This window comes from Branchiostoma floridae, chromosome 8, assembly GCF_000003815.2.
Source record: "Branchiostoma floridae strain S238N-H82 chromosome 8, Bfl_VNyyK, whole genome shotgun sequence".
NCBI classification, from domain to species: domain Eukaryota; kingdom Metazoa; phylum Chordata; class Leptocardii; order Amphioxiformes; family Branchiostomatidae; genus Branchiostoma; species Branchiostoma floridae.
In genome coordinates this window covers 24,472,755-24,484,348 of record NC_049986.1, presented here as the reverse complement: position 1 = coordinate 24,484,348, position 11,594 = coordinate 24,472,755, and positions in this window count along the sequence as shown.

The window sequence follows — 11,594 nt, the reverse complement described above, 5'->3', positions numbered from 1 at the left end:
TTCGAAACGCAGCCATGGCGCGAACACCGTCGTTCGGACGGACTCGGGGTCAACAACGTGTAAACTTGCCAGATCGAAATAAAAGCGCCTAAAATCGACCCTTCTCCGTACTTCATCGTGAAATGAGACCGAAAGGCCTTCTCTGCTTAGCTGTACGCACCTGTAGCGGCTTCCCTGTGTCTCTCCGGCCGGGGAAAGGGGCAGATGTGGCCGACAGTTGGCGATGGGACGGGGTGGGACGCATGCCTGCACCGGCCACAGGTCTCTCCCCATCTCCTACTGCAAACGCTTTCCTCTTTCGGAAGATATTTCAGCGCAGGTTTCTTGCGCGGAGGAGCAAATCCTACACCGATCCGACTACGTCAGGACAGCCATAGTTGTTGTTACATGTACAGAGCGAGGTAGGAGTACGGTTTGTAGAGAGGAGAGAGAGAGGAGTGAGTGAGAGAGCGGTCATCCCAGGAAGATTGGAACAGAAGGAGTGAGGGTACGGGGCGGTCCGCTGACTGACAGAAGAAAATGTAAAATTCATGAGAAGCCTGCTGGAAACGTTCCATTCAGAAGGGCATAATGCTGCTAGTGGGCGTTTGTCGGACAGGGTGTACATAATTACCGCCGTTCGCCACACAAAAACCCGGGGAGGAAGCCATCTTCTGTTCCCGAGATATCCGCTTTGCGCGCCCGCATCCGTCCGCTGAGAGGTAGCGGCGTGCTCGGGCGGGCTCGGGCTGTGGCACCGAGGCGTCGGAGTGAACCGTGCGGGCCCGGAGCGGCCTGGAGCCGAGCAGATCTCGGGTTTCGATCGGGGCGCGACTCCCGGTCTGGAGGGATGGGATAAATAGCGGCATTGTGCGTCCCGGCTTTGTCCCGCTCCGCACATTGAAAAGCCAAGACTTTTCATTAAGCACGCCCGTGTCCATGAAGGGATGCTCGCTAGGACTTCTGCGAGTCAGTATTGTGCGGATTAAAGTCAAGAATTCATCCTCCCATTGGTTAAAACGATACCGATAGAGAAAACGGTATAATGGACCACTTTGCATCTCATTATGGGGCAGTAGGGATGGGCGGGGAGGGGCAAAAATACATTTTTCATCTAGGATGGATATTAGATGATAATAATGCAGAAGATGTATGAAATTTTAAGTAAATTAAAATAGTAGATTATAACAACAAACTCGCACTCAGCTTCTTATAGTCTGGCTTAGTTGTCTGATGAAATCTCCTTGGTTGGATGGAAAATTACAAGATTTTTAGCCCCTTCAATGATCGCCGCATCGGTGGGAAAGGTGTACATGTGCATGTGTTATCTGATGAAGGTCCTTGATTGTGCAAAGAAAATTTTAAAGAATAGATGTAATAATACACCATACATGTACATCAGTATAAATCCTGCGTGTAAAATACTTTTACAGACAGTCTCAAATCCATACTGAGACCTCGCAAGTGTCCAAGTCGTTATACACATACGGGTCGGACAGGGACAATAGAGTTGATAGAACTTGTCATGTTGGATTCTTCGTAAAGTGAAGTGTAAGTACTGTCAGAGTAAGTTTTATTGGAAGTTGGGAGACAAGCATATGGTAAAAGCATTGGGGACATATATGCATTACCAATGATAAAATAATAACGACTACTCGAATACTAGTGTTAGCTACATCTACTAGAATTACAGGTTGGGTTTGAATCCTTTTCTGGAAGCAGAGGAAGACAAAAGTCCCTACGTTTTCTATAATTTGTGGGTTTTGTGATCAGGAGAAACGTACGTTCGTCCTGACGTGACTAATGTATTGACCAATGCAGCGCTGTCACGTTGTTGTTTAGAAGTCCCTGTAGTACAGTTATGTACAGTTCTCCCTGTCCTGAACACTGTGCTCCAGCATGGCGCTGTTTGTTTGGAGACTAGGCACACACTTCACCACCCTGTATGCACTTCAAGACGTACATATTCCTTACAAGGAAGACAGTCCGAGGGTGACACGTCCGAGGGTGACACGGACTGAGACAGACAAGAACTCGTCTCAAATGTTTGTAGAGCGTTTCAGAGATTTATGAATATGTTGAATGAATGGTTTTATTATTGCACATTTCTGATGAAGCTTTGTCTTTTAGAATTAGAATTGCAACAGGAACAATACAATGTGGACAAGATATGATTGGGCTTAATTTTGTATATAAATACGAAGCTTGAACTCTGAATTTTGTATCTTTTGATGACACAAGGAATATTTTGTATAAATACCACAGTGACTGAATTACCTGATTGTGCCGTCCTAGGGAAATAGAAAATACTGCTTTATCAAAACTTTAACAGAATCACAGCTTCGTCCACAAATACAGACTCTTACCTCTCTCATTGGTCCTTCGAGACTTCACTTTTCAATCTTTGTCGGTTCTTCTTCTTATAACCATTGAGAAGCCAGTGAGGATTCCTTTTATTGCAGAAATGTTCGGTATTGTGCACGTGATCATTCATATACATGTATCGTATTTACGTTTGTGAGAAGGAAGGGCGATTTAGCAAATCTCACGTGGAGAAATCTAGATCACGACTGTTTCAGTATAAAAAGAAACAACCCTTTTTCAATCAGCTGACTGAACTGAAACGATGTGGGTTTTTTTTTTCAATTGTGATCATAAGAGGTAAAAAGAAAAACTGAAAAAAGTCAGTTTAGCATGTCAATGACGCAGCATCTAGCCATTTCCACTAGATTCTGTGGCCACTAAGCAATCAAAATTACACAAATCGCTCAGCAAGACGTGTATACGTTTGTGTGTTTTGTCGTTATGTTTTAATCACTTATACATCTTGATTAAGAGTCGGATAAATCCAATTTTGTTCACTGCACGGTCTTACAGCGATCAACGTCTAGTGGAAAAGTGTATAAAAATGGTAAGATCTTATACCCTGAAAACGGCAAGACTTTATACCAAACATCTGCTTGGAGCTTGAGAGAATATTCTCAAAGCAGAGTCTTTCTTTCTTTCATTCTTTCTTTCTTTGTTGACGATATATATTTATTGAGTCGCTGAGATAGTAGTGGTCGGGATTTTACCGGCTCGCTCCCGTCCTCTGCTTGGAGCTTGAGAGAAGCCCTCCCCAGTCTGGAGTGGCAAAACGCCCATAAAGCCCCACTTGAGCTGATCCGGCCACATCAGCACATGAATGGCGGGAATACAGGCGCTAATACAGGCCGTAATACCGGTCTATTGACGGAGATGTGTGTCTCACATGGAGGGGCACTTCAGGGGCTGTTGTCAAGTCATCGGCTCGGAGTGGGGCACATTTACACGAGTATGGAGGGGAGGGTATAGCCTCGCTAACAGACACTTCGGCGGGCGTTAGTCTGTCAAGTCATCGGCTCGGAGTGGGGCACATTTACACAAGTATGGGTAGTCTCGGTAACAGAAACATCGGTGGGCATTACTCTGCCAAGTCATCCGCTCGGAGTGGGGCACATTTACACAAGTATGGGGAAGGGGAGGGTAGCCTCGCTAACAGACACATCGGTGGGCGTTATTCCGTCCCACTGTTGTCAAGTCATCGGCTCGGAGTGGGGCACATTTACACAAGTATGGAGGGGAGGGTAGTCTTGCTAACAGACACATCGGTGGATTCTGTCCTATTCATAAGGCTCTATTGAATAAGAACTAGCAAGGAGCTTTTATATCAGATGACCATCTGATATAAGAGCTCCTTGGAACTAGGAAGCCCTTCATTGCACTGTTGTCAAGTCTTCCACTCAGAAATAGCCTCGCTAACGGACACATCGGTGGACGTTAATCTGTGCCACTGTTGTCAAGTCATCATCTCTGAGTGGGGCACATTTACACAAGTATGGAGATGTGGTAGCTTCGCTAACAGACGTTATTCTGCCCCATTCATAAAGCTGCATTTAACAACCCTACATTGACTGTTGTCAAGACATCGGCACAGAGTGGGGCTGGTTTACACGAATATTGAGGGGAATGTAGCCTCGCTAACAGACACATCGGGGCGTTAATTCTGCCCCATTCATAAGTCTATATGCACGAGGAAGCCATTCGTTGACTGTCAAGTCATATGCTCAGAGTGGGAGACATGTACAGTAGTCTCGAAAATAGGCACATGTGTGGCTTCAGGCAGAACACTGTATACATATATATGTCATACTTATAAGAGACCATTTATACACAGTTGTCAAAGCATCAGGTTGGGCTTGAGGGAATCTACATATATGTAAAGAGGGGGTAGTAGCCTGGGAAACAGGCCCATCGGTGGGCGTTTTTTCGTAAGTGATCTGTGGGTTTGTATTTATTTATTTATTGGCATAATTATGAAGGGAAGAGAAATTTGACAATCCGCAGAGTTGTGCAAGTATGGACAAGTTAACAGCGCAGAAAGTGGTCAATTTGCAAATTCAAGTATATGAATGACAATAGCCTTGCAAAAGGGCTTTTCTACGGGCAACATCTCCCACTGTAAACACTTGAAGATTCACATGTTTAGGTTGATCATAGACTATTGAAAAGCGATTTGCGCCAAGTGGGGCAAATTTACACATGTATGGAGTGGAACACTAGCCTGGCAAACAGACTCATTGGTGGGCCATGCATTGACAAATGGCATCAAAAGCCGAAGGAATTCAAGCCAAGAAAATAGCCTCACTTCACGCGCTGCTGATGGCACTTCAGCGTAAAAAGGGAGGATTTACATGACTATATATGGGAGAAAAGCCACATGGTGAAACGCTGGTCACACACTGATGGGCCCACCGACTTCGCGTGGGGTATTACGGAAAGGAAAATAATTCACAAGAAATCTTAAATGTGCTTCAAAAAGGACTAAAATTCTTCTGAAAGCAATCTTTTTTTTTTAGATTAGCAGTAGCACTGGAGGACGACTTTCATTTCGCTTTACGTTTATTTCATAACTGTATTCTATATCCTATCAAGGAGGTTCTTCATAATTATCATAACAATTTTTAATCATTATTGTATTCCCGTGTACACTTGCGATTAGCGATCGGGCATGGATTTGCAATAAAGTTATGTCCATCCAAGGAGCTTTTATCATTTTTGTTCTAGTTTTCTGTGGTTGTGGGGGGGGGGGGGTGATATATCTGCTTGTGCTTTTCCCAACACTTACTAAAATGGTCATTAGCAGAAAAACTGCGTAGAAATCAGGAGAAGTGTACCTTTTCAGCACAAATCAGTTTTAGAACGTCATTTAGGTAAAAATAAAACCGTCCCATGAGGACCGCAGTGGAGGGCTTCACGGGAGGCGGACCTACGGGGGATGTTTAGACAAGAACTCAGGCGTGTCGGTGGGCGTACACTACAGCTCACGCCCTTTCGGCGGGGAAACGATAGTCTTGTAGATTGATAAGACTCTCGGGACGCTTTCAGAAAAAGAAATACATACAATAGGCACATGATTCAATGGTCTACGTGAATTAGTCGTCTTTTATCGTATTAAAACTAGCTGTAACCAAGGAGGTTACCTCCTTGCTGTAACGTACTGCATGGTTGCTACAAAATACAATTGAGGACACTACATTCGCCGCTATTCATCCATCCATTCATTATTGTACCCTCCTGATACGCCACGTAGTTAAAAATGCTTATGTACTGATTATGGCAAGCAAAAAAAAGGCAACTGTTTCTTAACTTTCATCCCTACAAATCAACGCGTCGTTGTGCCAGTGTACCATGATGTTCTAATGCACTCACAGGATGCAATACAACCACCTGTTAATGTCTATGGGAGTAGAAAGACTCAACAGAAATCCTTTGAGTATATCTGACATTACCCCCTCGCGACTGTACTTCACAGCACACGCACCGAAGCTACGTACATGTATGTATTTATAATGTGTCCCAACCTACGGAAGGTCTATGAATATCACTTTCCAAACGGCAAGCAAAGCTTAGTGGGGAAGATCGTGACATTTGTATCACATATATCGTCCACCAACCGTGTGCGGGCAGAAAATGGATACATATGACAAAAATGTCACAATCTCCCCCAACAACCTCTACTTGAAGAGTTTATGGTTATGACGTTTATTTGTACACAGTAGGTTATGTCTTGTTAAACGAAATGCTGTCTGTAATAAATGAATAATAAATAAATAGATCCTTGTAGGTGGCTGCTTCTGTCACAGCCTGCTTGAAAAATCGCACTACTCATCTGACCGCGCCCTCAGTCAACTGGAGGCAGCAACAAAATGAATAAAAACGCATTTCATCAGTTTATCATGTAGTGCTTCACGGCTGGTGTTTTAGCTGTTTTGGGATTGCTACTGTGAAGGGATAGGTCCGGTAAATCGCTACGACGTAACATGGTTGTAAACAACAATAAACAAACAAACAAATAGCACGTTTATCGACAAATACAAGCAAAAATGTGATATGTTAAGACACATCGTGCTGCGTAGGCGCAATGCTCGCCCGGCTGGTCAGGGCGTCACGCGGAACGGAGACGTGACGTCAGTAGCGCCCCGTGACGTCAGCTGACGTCATCACCGGACTGGGGACGGACGGCTCAAGGGTACGGGAGGAGGAAGGGAAGGAAGGAAGTTGACAGGGATAGAGAGAGGATGGCAGCTAGAAAGGATGGATCGAACGATGTCTCTCTGAGACAAGAACTTTTATCATTCCACTGCCAGGCACTGGGAGTTCTTTGCTGTCGAATAATGTCTTAGGCTTATTTGAAGAAAGGCAGGTAATACATGGGACTGTCTTTAAATTATAAGACACGCGAGCGGTCACAAAATAGCACAAATCAGAACAAAGTACACCACCGAGTTAAAAAAAAGTTTAAAAGTCGAAACTTAACCCCCCATCAACTACGCCACCAAACACCACGGAACTGGACAGAGCGTGCAAATATCCACCAGCCATGTAGAAATGGGACAAGATAGACGAAAACGTCACGCAAAAAAAAAACCAGCTGGAGCCGAGGCTCGGCTACTAAGCCTCGGCTTGGAGAGTATGATATGGTAGCAATGATAGGCGGTTTCAGAGGTGAAGCAATTAAAGATATCATGATAAAACCGTGTTTACCGTGTCTAAAGAAGTAAGACACCAAAGTTCCTTACCTGACAAAGATGATCTGCTGTCTTGCTGAAGACGTGGGGTAAGGCGTTCTCGTTCCCACCGTCCCGTGCAGGCTGGCTCTTCTATCTCGTTCCCCGACTGACGAGGTTGGTGCCCTGGCTACGTCACCATGACTGGGTGTCCATCCGTGCCTAGCTGCATGGTTTCTAGCAGAGAACCTGTCTTTTCGACAAGTACTGGATAGGGCCAACTGTACTTGAGATGGCTACGGTTACTTCATAGGCAGACGGGTGCTGGGTATGGCTACTGCCGAAAGGTACTGGTAGTTAAATCGTTACTTTTCTCCAATCAGAAGTTCGGCTCCGGTTGTCTTAGACGAGTTTTTCGACGTTTTTGGCGGGCTTCCTGTTTCATCCCGTTTTCCCACAGAAAGAACGGAATAAAGTAACTACAGAAAGCCCAACAAAAACAGCTAAAAAACACGTCGAAAACAGCCAGAGCCGAACCTCTGCTTGGAGAATAGATGCCTACGTCGCTACCGTTCCCTCTAGCTGTCCTGGCCGGAGCAGACTGAAACTCTCCCCGCTCCAGCCCCTCTTTTATACCTCTCCGCTCGCCGCTCGTCATTCAATAAAACCGCGCAAAAGTCACACGAATAAATGAGTCTGTTGTGCGGAACCGTTCCACGGGTCAGCTGCGATTAACTCACAAAGGAGGGGAACCCGGTACGAGCGCAAGTTGTTTCACTGTTACCGCCTTTACAGCTTTCAAAAAATGCTAGAATTGTGACTTTTAGTTATCGTAAATGCACTTTGTGCAGAAATGTACCTAAAATGTGATTTTTAGGAAGTTTTGGGCAGAAATGAACGTTTTTGTGCAAACATGACGGCGGGTATTGTGTGAGGTCATGTTGCGGGTCACGCACGATTGACCTCCAGGCGGTAAGTGCCGCGGAATTCTCACCAAAGTCGGGCAGAAATGTGAGAAAGTCGCGTCAATTTTTAGAACCTTCTCTTCTCATCATTCCAGTCGAGGAACCGCTCGCCTTGGCGCAAACCCAACTCAAGACGAAGTTAAGGAAACTCGGGTTAGGAACGTGTTCTAGTCGGTGACAGGCACAATCTTGGGGAAGTCAGCGGGTTGAATGAAGTGTAGAACAAGTATATTACAGCGCGCCGTGTGTGAACGGTGCAGCTTTGTGGCCCGAGCCGTGGGAACGGACTGGGGACGAGTTTTCCCCGTGAAGATAGACTGGAGTAATGTAGACTGGAGTAACTTGCTAATGGTTATGGGTAGTAGACAGTTAACGCTAGTTCACCTTTATCCGCGGGTCAACTTTCATCCGTTGTATTTTAAAGCAACGTACTATTATATAGGGTATATCAAGTCAACGGCCGGTAGTTTCAAAGAGTGATATTTTGAAAATATCTTAATTTCAAACCATACAGTGTACATAGACACTATAGATCTAAATACAGTTTTTAAATACAACGGATATAGGTTACCCGTGGATAAAGGCGAACTAGCTAGCGATCCAGGTGAAATCGTTCTTTTCTGCTGTAATGTAGCTGAAAAAGTAGCAGACAGAAAAAAAATTTACTAGGCTAAGACATCCTTGTCTGCTTTGTTAGAATGACAACAATTAGACTCATTGCCGGCATGTTGCACAAACTGACCGCTCTGTCCGGAATCTGGGAAAGTCTGACCAGACAGTTCACAGCCAACAGGGCAGGCCGACCCGCACGTGCGCCGGACACTGGAGGGGGTGGGGGGCTGGTATATACGGGAAATATAGCCTCGATAAAAACTGCATGGGCTTCGGAATGGACGAGACTATTCGGAGAAAATTAGTCTCAACTGATACTGTCGGGCTTTGGATTGGGCTCTCATAGCAGAGGTTCCTTCAATAGATTGAGATCTCGTGGTATCCTTCAGTATCATATTCTAGGATGAGATAACCCTTTACCATTTGCAAATATGTCAACGGTTGTTCTGGCCTTAGAACCAATAGTGCAAACGGTATGTTAAACTCAACATGTTGATACATTCATATTCCTGTTCCTGTACACCTTTTGTAGCCACTTGTTTGTATGTATGTATTGCAATAAAGAGCATCATATCTATTGATTGCGACCGATGTATATATCTATCTATATATATATATATATATAATCTATCTATGTATCTATTTATCTGTCTCCGAGAGAGAAATAAAGAGAGATAAATAGATAGATAAAACGTATCAAAAATAGCCGGAGGAACCTAATCTCTGCCTGCCGAGCAGGGCATGTAACTGTGACGGACAGGTCGTGGTCGTGGACACATTACCCTTGGCGCAGACCCCCGGCACCAGCCGTGAATAGGCCGTGTTGTGATTCGTGTTTAACGGCGCGGAAACACTCAGCATTAAACAACGCCATTACAGCGTCTGGACCAACAAGTTGCCTCATGACTAAGTTTGCTTACATTCTGTGTGTTTTCATATCATTTTTTTTTCGTTTCTGAAAGCTACCCGACCGAAGCCCGGGTTGGGAATTGGTACCTGAGCCTTGGTTAACCGAACCCAGAGAGGACCGAATTCTTCAGTAGCCCTTCGCGTGTCTTGGAGGCGACTATTGACGCCTGGCGTCACGCTGAAGACAAGAGATAATTAGAGAAGAAACGAGGCAATGAACGCGTTAGCATCTTAGAGAACAGAACTGGACTTTCGTCTTTCAGCACCTGTTGTCTTAAACTTGGGCGATAAGGTTCCACCCTTCGAGTCCACCACGTTGAAAGACTTGTATCTTTACTTGCCTCAAGTTGCACCAAATTCTTCAGTGTCGCCTCATGCTTGTCTACAGCACAGTCTTTGTTTCGGTCGTAACATAACTTTAGATGATATAGTATAAGCGTCTTTGAATTTTCAAGAGAAAGTTCTTACAAACGGCACGGTGAAATATGATCAGAACCCATGCCAGGTTAGAGAGTTCTAAAAAGGACGATTCCTGAAGGACTCGTGCTCTAAAGGAACAATTGTCGTCATTGTCAGCTGCATTGTTCAAGAATAACCTTTTAGCCTGCTTGATCTTTCTCTTTTATTTTTTTATTCTTATGGGGTAGTCAACTTCAGCTTATAATTTCTTATCATGCGGTATGCCATTTGTCCTTCCTTCCTTCCTTCCTTCCTTCCTTCCTTCCTTCCTTCCTTCCTTCCCTCCTCCCTTCCTTCCCCCTTCCTTCCTTCCTTCCTTCACTTTACCTATTCCGTGCCCAGTCCCTCGGTAGCCCAACGGTCTGTCGGATTCCCCCCAGCCACAGGTTCCCACAGACCAGCCCGACTAAAACCTCAGTAATCCCATTTAGAGCGGAATTCCCGTCTTTTCCCGCCTAACCCGGACCTGAGGGAGAAGTCAGCGGGTATAGAGGCGCCCTTGCCCTGTGGACCCCTCGTGTCGGGTCCCCGTGCCCCGTGTCACGCCAGGCCACATTCCTGAACAGGTTTTGTCTCTTCTAAAGAACTCTCCGTTCCTTTGGAAATCGGAAGCACCTTTTTTTCGTCATGGCGACCTTTGCCCTACTCCCGTGCCCACGGTGGCACCTTGTACACTTGTAGCGACTCTTGCTTGTCATTGGTCTGATTCTTCGGGGCTTCTTTGAAAGGGGAAACTTCCTTTCGTTACTATGGCTAGGCTTTTTTTCGTCGGTAACTGTAATTTCTGGGGTCATCTACGTGACTAAGCTTCTCATGGTAAAGGTTTGGCATTGCTATGAAACGAGGGAGCATCTCTGCTGTCCCTTAACCCGTAGGGACCTTAGTTCAGGGTCGCGAGGTCCTCTGCCAACCCCGGTCCATTGTCAGCTATGTGAACCAAAGCCTGAGGTTGTGCCGCCCGGCCCAATGGCCTGTGTGAACCGCTTCTCTGTTCCGTGCCTCTCGGTGCCGTCCCGCGCCTTCCCCGGCCCGTTCCCACACCCCGCCCGCCAGCTTGCGTTTGATACCCGGGTCCGCAGGGCGACCCGCTGAAGAACGAGGAAGAGTCGGTTGCTAGGCGACGTGCTGCTGCCATGACAACGCACGACACCTCATGTGCAGCATGGCCTTTCCCGACTTCTGTAGCCCGATGCTCAGCAGTACACGATTTCTTCCTCTTTGGGACTCCCAACCTCGGTCGCTGAAACGTTTGCCTTTGGTACGTGAAGGAATGACGAACAAAGAACTTTGAGTTCATTGTAATTTTCTGCTGGATACTGGCTCGAGCTATACATTTAGTGACTGTACACAGATCTAAAAAGACATACATAGACAAATTGCACTCTCAAAACAATAAAATATTATCAACTGAGGTTGAATATCCCATAAATTAACCCTAAAGCCAAATATGAATCATTTCCAAATGTCACTGCGAATTTTAATCTTGAAAAGCAGAGCTGATATATAACGGCGATGACTACTGGTGCTTGGAACGTGATTTGCAGCAGCCGTACGCACCACCGTGCCGACCGTGACCTTCCCGTCCGTACCACCCATTCTCCGGATACCCACAGTACCTCCAATTTTACGCTACGAGAACAAG